General features: G+C 30.0%; 1 long non-coding RNA gene and 1 pseudogene across 1 annotated transcript; both read right to left on the bottom strand.

Annotated features, from left to right (window-relative positions):
- Positions 1-275: 275 nt before the first annotated feature.
- LOC146722418 (uncharacterized) lies at positions 276-784 on the bottom strand (annotated as a pseudogene).
- Positions 785-6,478: 5,694 nt separating this feature from the next.
- Positions 6,479-6,804, bottom strand: LOC146722417 (uncharacterized). Its single transcript, XR_014925176.1, has 2 exons — positions 6,652-6,804; positions 6,479-6,558 (listed from the first exon to the last, which is right to left on the bottom strand). It is a non-coding gene; the product is annotated as an uncharacterized LOC146722417 (long non-coding RNA).
- Positions 6,805-10,964: the final 4,160 nt, after the last annotated feature.

Here is a 10,964-nt window from a genome sequence, read left to right as displayed (position 1 = left end):
TCTAATTCTGATTCCAAATTTGAAATTAAATTATCGTCATCGTCATTATCTAAATCAATATCTTCCACAAGATTTTCTGCCCAAAATTTTGGAAAACAATTAATATTTTTCCAATACAATTCAGGAATATTGTTTATACCAACTTTATTAAGATCTGATTTAGCTTCTGCAAGAGCTGACATAATGTTTTCAATCTCTATATCATCTGGGATATCACTTAAATTTTCATTACTTCCAATACCTAAATACTTCTCTTGGAAAAACAAACTGATCTTTTATGGTAAATCATTTTTGACAGTTTGTAAAATTTGAATTTTTTAATTCTATTCATAATATCATTTAAACTTAAATTGACTATTGTGGAAAAAGTAGAAGTTAAGCTTCTTGTTGAACGAAAAATTTGTTCGCATGGTTGGCTACTCATCAACCATGGAACGCACATACTAGAATTCAAGTTAGAGTTAGATAAAATTTTTTGAAAAAGCATAAGCAAGAAATGAGCATTGATTTCTATTGCCATGTAGGAATTTGAAATAATGAAATTTTTTGAGAGAGTTAAATTATTTTATTCTAAGATCCAGTTTTGCCATATTCGAAAAATAAATACAGATTTCCAAATTAAAAATAATCTCTTTCTCTGAGCCAAATTTTTGTTTAAAAATGACTGTAAAATATTTCTTATTGCTTCTAAATAAATCACAGAACCTTTCGCATTGGCTATCTTTTCACTTAAAATATTCGTTACTATCGGAGCACATATTTTTTCTACAGCCTTATAATTCATTCTTCTCCATTTATATCAGACATAGTTAATAAGTAATAAGAATACTTATAAGTCAGCTCTTTAATTTTAAAACCACACTCTAACTTCATTCCTCTCGACCAATAAAGCCAAACGCGATGTTATTGCGACAATTAAAAAAGAAAGAAATTTTAGAAACTAAGGAATTTGAATCCTATGGTTGGAAGAGCAGTCGCCCGGCAAGCGGAAGGTCTCGGGTTCGATTCTCGATTCAGCCGACTTTCGGACCAATATTTTTCTCGCCTATTTCTTTACAGGGGATGTTAAGAGAAAGAACAAGGGGAATTTTTGAGATCCCAACCATAGGATTCAAATTTCTTAGTTTCTAAAATTTCTTTCTTTCTTAATTGTCGCAATAACATCGCGTTTGGCTCTATTGGTCGAGAGGAATGAAGTTAGAGTATAGTTAATAAGTGTTTATCTTTTCCAAAATTGAGTATAAGATATTCAAGATGCTTTTTAGTGATTACGTAATTGCCTATTTGCAAATTCACTTTTTCATGTAAAAGTCGCGTTCTCAATTTTGTACCAATAAGGGTTACTATTTATATTTCGGGAACTGGCAACACTGATGTCATGTGAGTTCATCTGACGGGTCCATCGTAAAATTTGACATTTTTGACGATATGCGTACTCAGAACATTTTGTTATACGGACGCTATTTGTTTATTTTATATTTAGTTGAATGTTTTGTCTCGGCAAAAGATGGAACTGAATCGTGAACATTTTCGTACGATGATTTTTTACGACTTTCGACGTGGATTATCACAACAAGAGTGCATCAATCAACTTAATTTGACTTTTGACAATGAAGCTCCATCAAAAACCACTGTGTATCGCTGGTATTGTAAATTCAATCATGGTCAAAGTTCGCTGTCCGACGAGTTTCGTGAAGGTCGTCCAAAATCGGCTGTAGTGCCAGAAAACATCGATGCTGTGCACGAAATGATTAAGCAAGATCGTCATGTAACCTATTGTAAGATTGAGGTATCCCTAAGCATAAGTTCTACCAGCATATATGCAATTTTACATGAACACTTAGCTGTGTGAAAGTTATGTTTGCATTGGATCCCACATAATTTGACAATCGCTCAAAAAAAGCTCGTGCCGATTGGTGTAAAGAAATGCTTAAGAAATACAATCGCGGTGCTTCAAAAGACGTTTATAAAATTGTGACAGGTGACAAATCGTAGATATATTCGTATAAGCCCGAAAGTAAGCAGCAATCGATTGTATGGGTGTTCCAAGATGAACCAAATCCAACAAAAGTTGTTCGCGCACAAAGCACTGCAAAAAAAAAATGGTAGCCTGTTTCTTCGGAATAACTGGTCATATTGCAACAGTGCCTCTAGAGGATCGTAGAACAGTAAATTTTGAGTGGTACACAACCATCTGTTTGTCAGAAGTCTTCGGTGAATTAAGAAAAACAAACAAGAGACGCCGGATTGTTCTTTATCATGACAATGCGAGTTCTCACACATCGGCTCAAACAAGAGACTATTTGAGCACTCAAAACATCGAATTGATGGGTCATCCGCTGTACAGTCCTGATTTAGCACCCAATGATTTCTTTTTGTTCTTATCAGTGAAGAATAAATTGCGTGGTTAACGATTTTTATTGCCCGAAGAAGCTATTGAAGCGTTCAAAAATCATGTTTTGGAGATACCTCATTCGGAATGGAATAAATGCTTTGAAAATTGGTTTAAGCGTATGCAAAAGTATATCGATCATCGTGGCGAGTACTTTGAAAATCAATAAAAATATATTCGCAGCTTAACTATTTGTTTTTGTTCCTATTCCCGAAATATAAATAGTAAGTATGTATAGTGTCTTGACAGACCAACGTATTTGAATTAGGAAGTTTCATACAATGAAACCAAGACCACTTATTCTCGATAGAAGCTGGAAGTTTATATACAGTTTTCATGGCTTTTATAAGTCTAGTATCACCATCAGATGAGTGACACAAAATTGTAATACCAAATTCTTTAGCCATAGATTGCATTTCTGTCCATCTTTTCAAAACATCGGAGGCTGTAAACCGATTATATGTACCAAAAATTGACAGGCAAAATGATGGAGTATTATTTTGTAAAGGCTGGGCCATAACAACAAGCATAATTAGAAATACGTTCCTCTTGAAATTGTTTTTTTATTTTGTTATAAGTTGTTGCCTAAAAATCACAATCCAATAATTTTTTGAAAAATCTATTTAATAATTGTTACTATTAATAATTGTTTAAAAAAATTGTTAATTACCTTAAAGTATCCAACTTTTGGTAAGCCATAGTCATCTAATGGCAAAACGAAACCTACATTACAATTTTTATGTAATGAATATTCGGCTCTGCCAGTAATCGCATCTTCACTAAGCCAAACTATTTTAGGCAAATTTCTTTGTGTTAAAAAGTCACTTAGTTCCTTAAAACGGAATTCACCTTCCCGAAGTAAACAATGATTGAAATTTATAATTCTACTGACAGTAGATACAGGTGTAATACTGCCATTTAAATTGGCATGTAAAGTTTCATAAGTCAGGCGCCCATCTATTATTTAAAACAAAATTCAAATAAAGCTATAAATAACTAAAAAAATACAAATATATAAAAATTTCAAAATGCATTCTTATCTATAATAAAAAGATATGTGCAAAATTTCTTAAAAGATTCTTCATATCGATTATTCTTCGGATTCTTTTTAGCATTGTTGAGAATTGCCGTTTCAAAAAGTCGTTTCAAAAAACCATCAATATTATTTGGAATCGGAGCAATATTTTTTTTAAGACATCGAAGTTCCTCGGCTTGTTCAAAAAACGCTTTCTTTAAAATGTCATTTTCTTGTACTATTTTCGAAATTTTAACAATATAAGAAAAATATTGAGTAATAAACATTTGATTTGGAGATATTATCTGTAATTTTCTTTTTAATCGATTTTGTCGACTAAATTTTTCATTAGACAATGATTTTTTTGAAATTGTAATTTTAGTACTGCACATCTCATTTTTTCTAGTACTATCTAAAAATTTGACGACTCAGTATTCGAATCCGGATTGGAATTATTTTCTTCTACAACGGTCTTCTTGGTTTCTTCGGTGTCTTCGACTGAAATTATTTCTAAAGATGACCCTTGTTCCGATTCTTCATTTTGAGCAGCATCCAAATTTTTATGCAAATTTTTATTAGCAACAGTTTTTGAAAACCCCAATGTTAGTAAGGATGATTTTTTTAAAGAAGTCTGAGATGTTGTTGACATGTTGTTTTGAGTATTGCTCGGAATATTGCTTAAATGTTTAAGAAAATGTTTGTGAAAATTGCTCACCATCTATCTTGCATTTGTATTTTTATTTTTACTGCTCTTGATTAATTTTATAGGTGTATTGCAAAGAAAACAAGTGATAATTGCAAAAATAAAGTTTTCATTCTCAGCTTTACTTTTACAACTTTAATTTTAATATTTTTTACTTTTTCTATTAAATAATCATTTTCATTCGTATCTGATACCTTACTTATATTTTGCTTTATCCATTCTAGTATAAGTTGTTTAATTTTTTTCATTTCTATATGTAAAATTGTCTCAGTCCGTGTAATTGACTCAGAGTTTTCTTCATTGCCCGATAAATTGTCTCGTTTTCTTTTATAACAAATTTTCTTTTTACTTACGTTTTTATTAATTGTTTTGTGTTGTTTATTAAAAGTTTCGATTTCTTTCTGCAACTGTTGGGACAATGCAAAAATTTGCTTCTTGAATCCTCCTATTATTTTAAACATTTCAAGTCTTTTGGAAAACAATGGACCATAATATTTGAAATAATCTTTTTTAACTATTAACAAATAAAGTTGCTCTTTTGCAAAGATTTCTATTTTTTCAATGTCTTTTTCGTGAATCGAAAGAAAAGAACTTTCATTGTAAGAGCCTGTTTTTTTTAACAATTTGATTAAATAACTTGGAAAAATTTTTAATGTACTGTCAAAATTCATCAATGCTGCATCTTCTGTGTGGATTTCAACTGATAGTTCCCTCGATGATTGCCCAGAATTTTCCATTTTGATCGATTTCAATAAAACCACAAAATAACAAGAACTGTATTATGCACAGAGCGAGCAGCGTCTCGAAACTGATATGCAAAGATGCGGAACGTATGAAAGATTGCGTTTCTGATATGTGTTTGTTTCTCGGCGGCTATCGGGTATATATTGCGCGAAACAAACAAACGCGTATAGCTCGGCGTATAGAAAACAATCGATCTTGCATCCTTAGCGCAAGTTTAAGGGGATGCCGGATGTCTGTTTTATCGATCAGATGATTATAAATTTTTCTGCACCGAAATCTTTTTATTGGTTTAATAAAATAATAAATGCTTTTCCACAATTAAAACACGTATAGAAACAAAGTGGGAACCTACTAATTTTATGTTAAGAACAAGAAAAAATTTTTAAACTAAAATTTCTTTACCGACTTCTGTCGTCAGGTCGAAAAAATAATTGTTTAATATAAAAGTTTTGCTGTTTGTACGTACAAAATAAGATAGGTTCCGACTAGAAATTGAATGAAGAAGTATTAGTATATTTTTAGATATAAGTTTAAAGGCCTAATAAATAAGAAAACGGTGCAGAAAATTTTCACGCATATGTGTTGTATACGTGCATATGTTTAGACATGTGTGGTGCTAACCTATCATGTGTATATGTGTATACGTGCATATGTTTAGATATGTGTGGTGCTAACCTATCGGAATTCGGCCGTCTCTCCGGCATCCCCTTAATATCAAATTATACTATTAATTATATATTATTAATTAATACTATTAATTAATTATACTATTAATTAATACTATTAATTAATTATACTATTAATTATATAATTTTGACAGTAAATTAAAAATTTTGCCAAGTTATTTGATCGAATTGTTAAAAGAAACAGACTATTACAATGAAAGTTCTTTTCTTTTGCTTCACGAAAGACATTGAAGAAATAGAAACCTTTGCAAGAGAATAACTTTATTTGTTAGTAAATAAAAAAGATTATGTCAAATATTATGGTCCATTGTTTTCCAAAATACCTGAAATGTTTAAAATGATAGGAGGATTCAAAGAGCAAATTTTTGCATTGTTTTAACAGTTGTCCATCATACTTTAAAATATCTTTTTTTCGGTTATTTTCTTTTTAATTTAAAATTAATTTTAAATAACTTTTTTATATTTTATATTGTATATATTTTAATTTTTATTATATATATTATTTATTGCATATTTATTTATAATTTATATTATATATATTTTAATTTTTTGTTGTAAATTTTAAAATTTTTTCTATTTTGAAACATTTAAAAAAAAGTTTTAAAATATATTTTTAAAACATTTTATTATTTAAAACACGATATACACATCATTCTTCTCGGCCACAGAGCTCAACGCGATGTTATTGCAAAATTAAGGAATCTGAGAATCTGTATTCTATGTTTGGGATCTCAAGAATTCTCCTTGTACCTCTTTTACTTCCCTTGTAAAAAAATAGACGAGAAAAATATTGGTCCAAAAGTTGGCGAAATCGGGAAACGATTTTATTATTTCTTAATACTTTCAATTGTATTCCCAAAATGTTGAAAATAAGAACTTTATTTTTACTACTGTTAATTATTTTTTTTGCAATAAATTCATAAACTTGGCAAAATTGATTTCGACATAACTAGCAATTTTATTCAATACTTTCACGACGTTTCGACCATTTGGTTGTGGTCCTTATCAAGTGAGAATTCTATAACACAATATTACACAATAGTTTTTAACAATGTTGAAACATACAAGAACATATTTAAATGTTAAGTTATGACCACAAACACAAACATACCCATCAATTAAAATGAGATTAACGCAACATAAAACCGATCTTATTTAAAATTAATAGTTAAAAGAGGAACACGTCCCATCGCTATGATGTTTCGTCAACGACTAAATTTAAAACGCACTACTAAACAATCTTTATTATTTTGTCGTAAATATTTGTCAAATTCTCAGTATCTTTCTGTAGGTTAACAGTATTATCATGCTTCTTTATGAAGAACATTTCAGCAATCTCTCTCTTTCTTACATGTTTCTCATTATATAAAATGGTCGGTGATTTCCAATGAAAGTCATGTCCAAAATCACATCTGTGTTTACTCAAAACCGAATGATTAGACTCATGTAATTTAATATTGCTAGCATGTTCCTTCACTCTAGTGCATAAATGTCTTTGTCCAATGTATGAGGCATTACAATTTTCACAATTAATCTTGTATACTACATTCGTTTTTATAACATTAGTTATTGAATCTTTACCTCGTTTTATCAGCCTATTCAACTTTTTTGGCAAACTATAAACAACATTTAAGTTAGCATTTTTAAGTGACCTTTTAAGGGGTTATATCTACCAAAAATCAATTAAAAAAGATTTTTTTGTGACTACATTTTTAAATTATTTTATATAAAGAATGTGTGTAGCAATCGATTAAGCAACTTTTTAGGAGTAAGAAAAATTTTATTATTGTCATTTTTTTACAAAATGGCGGCGGTAGGATCGCATAAGAAATACAGGAGGTCCTCCGCGGCGAGCAATAGAAGTCCCCTAGATCACCATCTGGAAGCATAAAAAAATTTTGTTCACTAACTACATGAGTATAGCTAGTGAAGTACACACGATTATAATTTTAGAATTTTTTTTCGCAAAATGGCGAGACTTAGAGAAAAAATCGAATGCGTTTTTCGTCGAAAATTCGAAGAAAATTGGAAGAATCTCTACAAGAGATTTAATTCCATACATCCCCTCTTCCCCCCTAAGGAAATTAATGGATCTATATTTTTCTCTCGCATTTATTTCCTTAGGGAGAAAGAGGAGATGTATGAAATAAATCTCTTGTAGAGATTATTCCAATTTTAAATCTTGGCCGTGACCAAATAAAATTTGGTGCCTTGTGCACAGGTATTTAATTCTAACGGAAAAAATTTTAGTTTCGTTGGGATAACGCACTGTCATCCGCGATTTGGCTCTTATTGCCTGTTTGACACTCTCAATTTATATTTATAATTTTTAAACTTAATTTATACAAAGAACTGTTTACTCAAGTTTTTTTAGTAACTACATCATTAATAAATTATACATTATTAAAAGTATATGTTTGTCACATTTGTTTAAATATGTTTATCACATAATAAATTGAACAAATAAATATATATGTATTTATAACAATATTTAATTTTAATTTGTTTGTAATACAATTAAAAATCTTACAACTATAACTTTTTATTTATTTATCTTATCACAATTTACTTTGGCATCAAATTATTTATTAATAATATTACTGATAGTTTAGAATACATTTACTGTGCATCAATGTCTTGTAAGCGAGTCAAAAATTCTATTTCTAATTTTGTTCTAGATTTGTAAGAAAGCCGTCTCATTCCAGCAACTAACCTTATTGCAAAATTATCTATTTCATCCATCCCTTTTAGCTCTTTTTTAAAAATTTTTATCATTTCCATTTCTAAATCAGTACTTCTTCTCTCTGTTAATATACAATGTTTTATTACAAATAATACAAGTTTATAGTACGTTACAAACTAAAGATACTTACTCTTCGAACTACTTGATTGCTCTTGTGAAGGTGAATCTTGAATATGATCATTTGAAGATAATGGAAATAATGCTCTACAAGCAGCCTGTCGTTGTACCTATACATTGCTTATAGGCCTTTGTTGAAACACATGTTGTAGTTGTGCTCCTGTACAAAATCCATCATTCGAAGAGAATGATTGTATTTGAGTAATACCATGTGGTGTTGATATGTTCGGTGGTGTTTGTCATGAAACAGTGGAAATTGCAGATGTAGATGGAGAAACTTCTGGCATAATTGCAGACTGTAATGGTGGAGAAACACACCTCTGTTCGTTATCATTAGTGGAATATTCTAAAGAATAATATTTATTGTACTTGAGATATTACTTAATGCTGAAGTTGGTCTAACTTAACTTCAGTGATGATATTGTTCTAAAAAATAAAAACATTAAAAATAGAATTATGTTATGTAAAGTCATATTTTAAATAAAATATTTTGTAATAAATTTTACATTAAAGTGTGTATAAACAGGTCCAGTATAAAATGTCCCAAACGAAAACGGGAAGTAGGTTGGGTCAAACCAAAGAGAGAAATCTTCCGTTTTGTAAAATTTGCAACAGTTAGGGAGTGATTAATATAAACATATGACTACGTTTACATGGCCCAATTTTAAGCTAAAGTTATAACTTCGACTTAAAATTGGGCCGTGTAAACGTAATCTATCTAAGCAACTGAACGCGATGGAAATACCGGCAAGCGACGGTGAGGAGAAAGAAGTCAAATTGTCGGCGGGTTGCTCAACTATTAATTACTCCATAATTATTGCAAATTTTGCAAAATGGAAAAGGACTTTTTTTTTAGTTTGACCTAAGCTATCTCTCATTTTCGTTTGGGACATTTTATACCGGACACCTTTTATAAATATATATATACGTACAATTTGTAAGTTAAAGGTTTATTTAAAAAACTCATTGCTTCATAATATCTGTAAGATGACTTTATATCATCACTACTTGCAGCTCCACTTTTTTCAAAAGCTATCTTCTCTTTCATTAGTTTATTTCGAGCTTTACAATAACATCCTCTTAAATATGCTCAACGTCTAGAAGCATATACAGGTGTAAATTTACCTCCTGCAAAATAAGAGTTTTTAATATGATGCATCTTAATAAATAAAATACAAATATTGTAAAATATATTACCTCCAAAACTATTACTTATTAGTTTTCATAAATCAGCTTTTATTTTCTTTGCTCTCTGCTTAGCAGAAAGTCTTGAGTCATAAAGTGCAGGCTTAGGTTGCACTTGGCCAATTAGACTTTCATCGTACTTGCCAGAAGCAAAAGAACCGTATACTTCCACAGCTTTACCAAGCTTTTTTCCTGGTGAATCATTTTTTATCATATCATATTTGCTACCAGAAATTTCATCATGTTTCACATCACCTACTTCATTTAATTCATTTCCATCAACTTCTTCACTTATACATCTACTGGAACATTCATTTTCCAGATGTTTTTTGTTTATTTACGCAAATTTTATTAACTGCAAACAATATTATAATCATTATAAAACGTTTACGGTACAAATACAGCATTACTGTTGGAATGTCAGATAAATTTATATTTGTGTGATAGTGAGAGTATGCGTATGGAGTGGTGAATATGTGAGCGATTTATCATTGTACAGTGGCCGCTAAAAAATAAAATAAAACAATTAGTACCCAAATTCTGTTATTTGCATGAAGTATTCTATAATTGTTTTCGTATAAGCTAAACTTTTTACTTCAAAAATTTACAAGTTGTTTATTGCGGTGTATTGACAAAACGTGGTGGAACGTGCCAACAGACGTTATGTAGATTAAAGTATTGCATGCGCGCACAAAAATGTCATAACTTTTGAATAAATTATCGAACAGAAATGAAAAAAGAAGAACCGTTAAAAATCTGGAGATTTCAGCTTTTTAATGTAATTTGTTTTGTTATTTTATGATAGAAATTCTAAGACTATCTGTTACTAATTTAATAAAAGAAGACAAACATTACATGTAACATTTTGCTTAAATTATCGTAATTTTTTAAAGTATTAGCGTAGAATAACAAAAGGTTGCATTAAAAAGTTGAAATCTCTGGCTTCTCAACTCAGACTCTCAACCCTTGACTCTTCATTCATTTTTGTATAATAATTCGTTCAAAAGTTATGACATTTTTGTGTGCGCGTGTAACGCTTCAATCCACATAACGTCTGTCAGCACGCTCCGTGAATACACCGTGCAGCGTATGTCTTGTAAAATTATTTACATAAAAAGTATTACTTGTATGAAAGACTTATACATAACATTTTTATGCAAAATTATCCATTCTTTAATTTTGTATTTTTGTATTTTTTGTTTTTTCTGTAAAATCGATATTCAACTAGACATTTGCAAAGAACAAAATTTGAGGCCTAATCGTTTACTTTTTTTTCTTAAAGACCACTATATAATAATGGTAATTTTTTTCCTCTCTTTAATCTTATGCAAAAACGAAGATTTGCTAAATTCAGCTTTTGTCCGAGGTTAAACCCTAAC

This window comes from Nylanderia fulva, unplaced genomic scaffold (genome assembly GCF_048542155.1).
Source record: "Nylanderia fulva isolate GAGA-0341 unplaced genomic scaffold, ASM4854215v1 Scaffold317, whole genome shotgun sequence".
Classification (NCBI taxonomy): Eukaryota; Metazoa; Arthropoda; class Insecta; order Hymenoptera; family Formicidae; genus Nylanderia; species Nylanderia fulva.
Note: the sequence above shows the minus strand (reverse complement) of the source record. Positions and strands in the feature narration are given on the sequence as shown.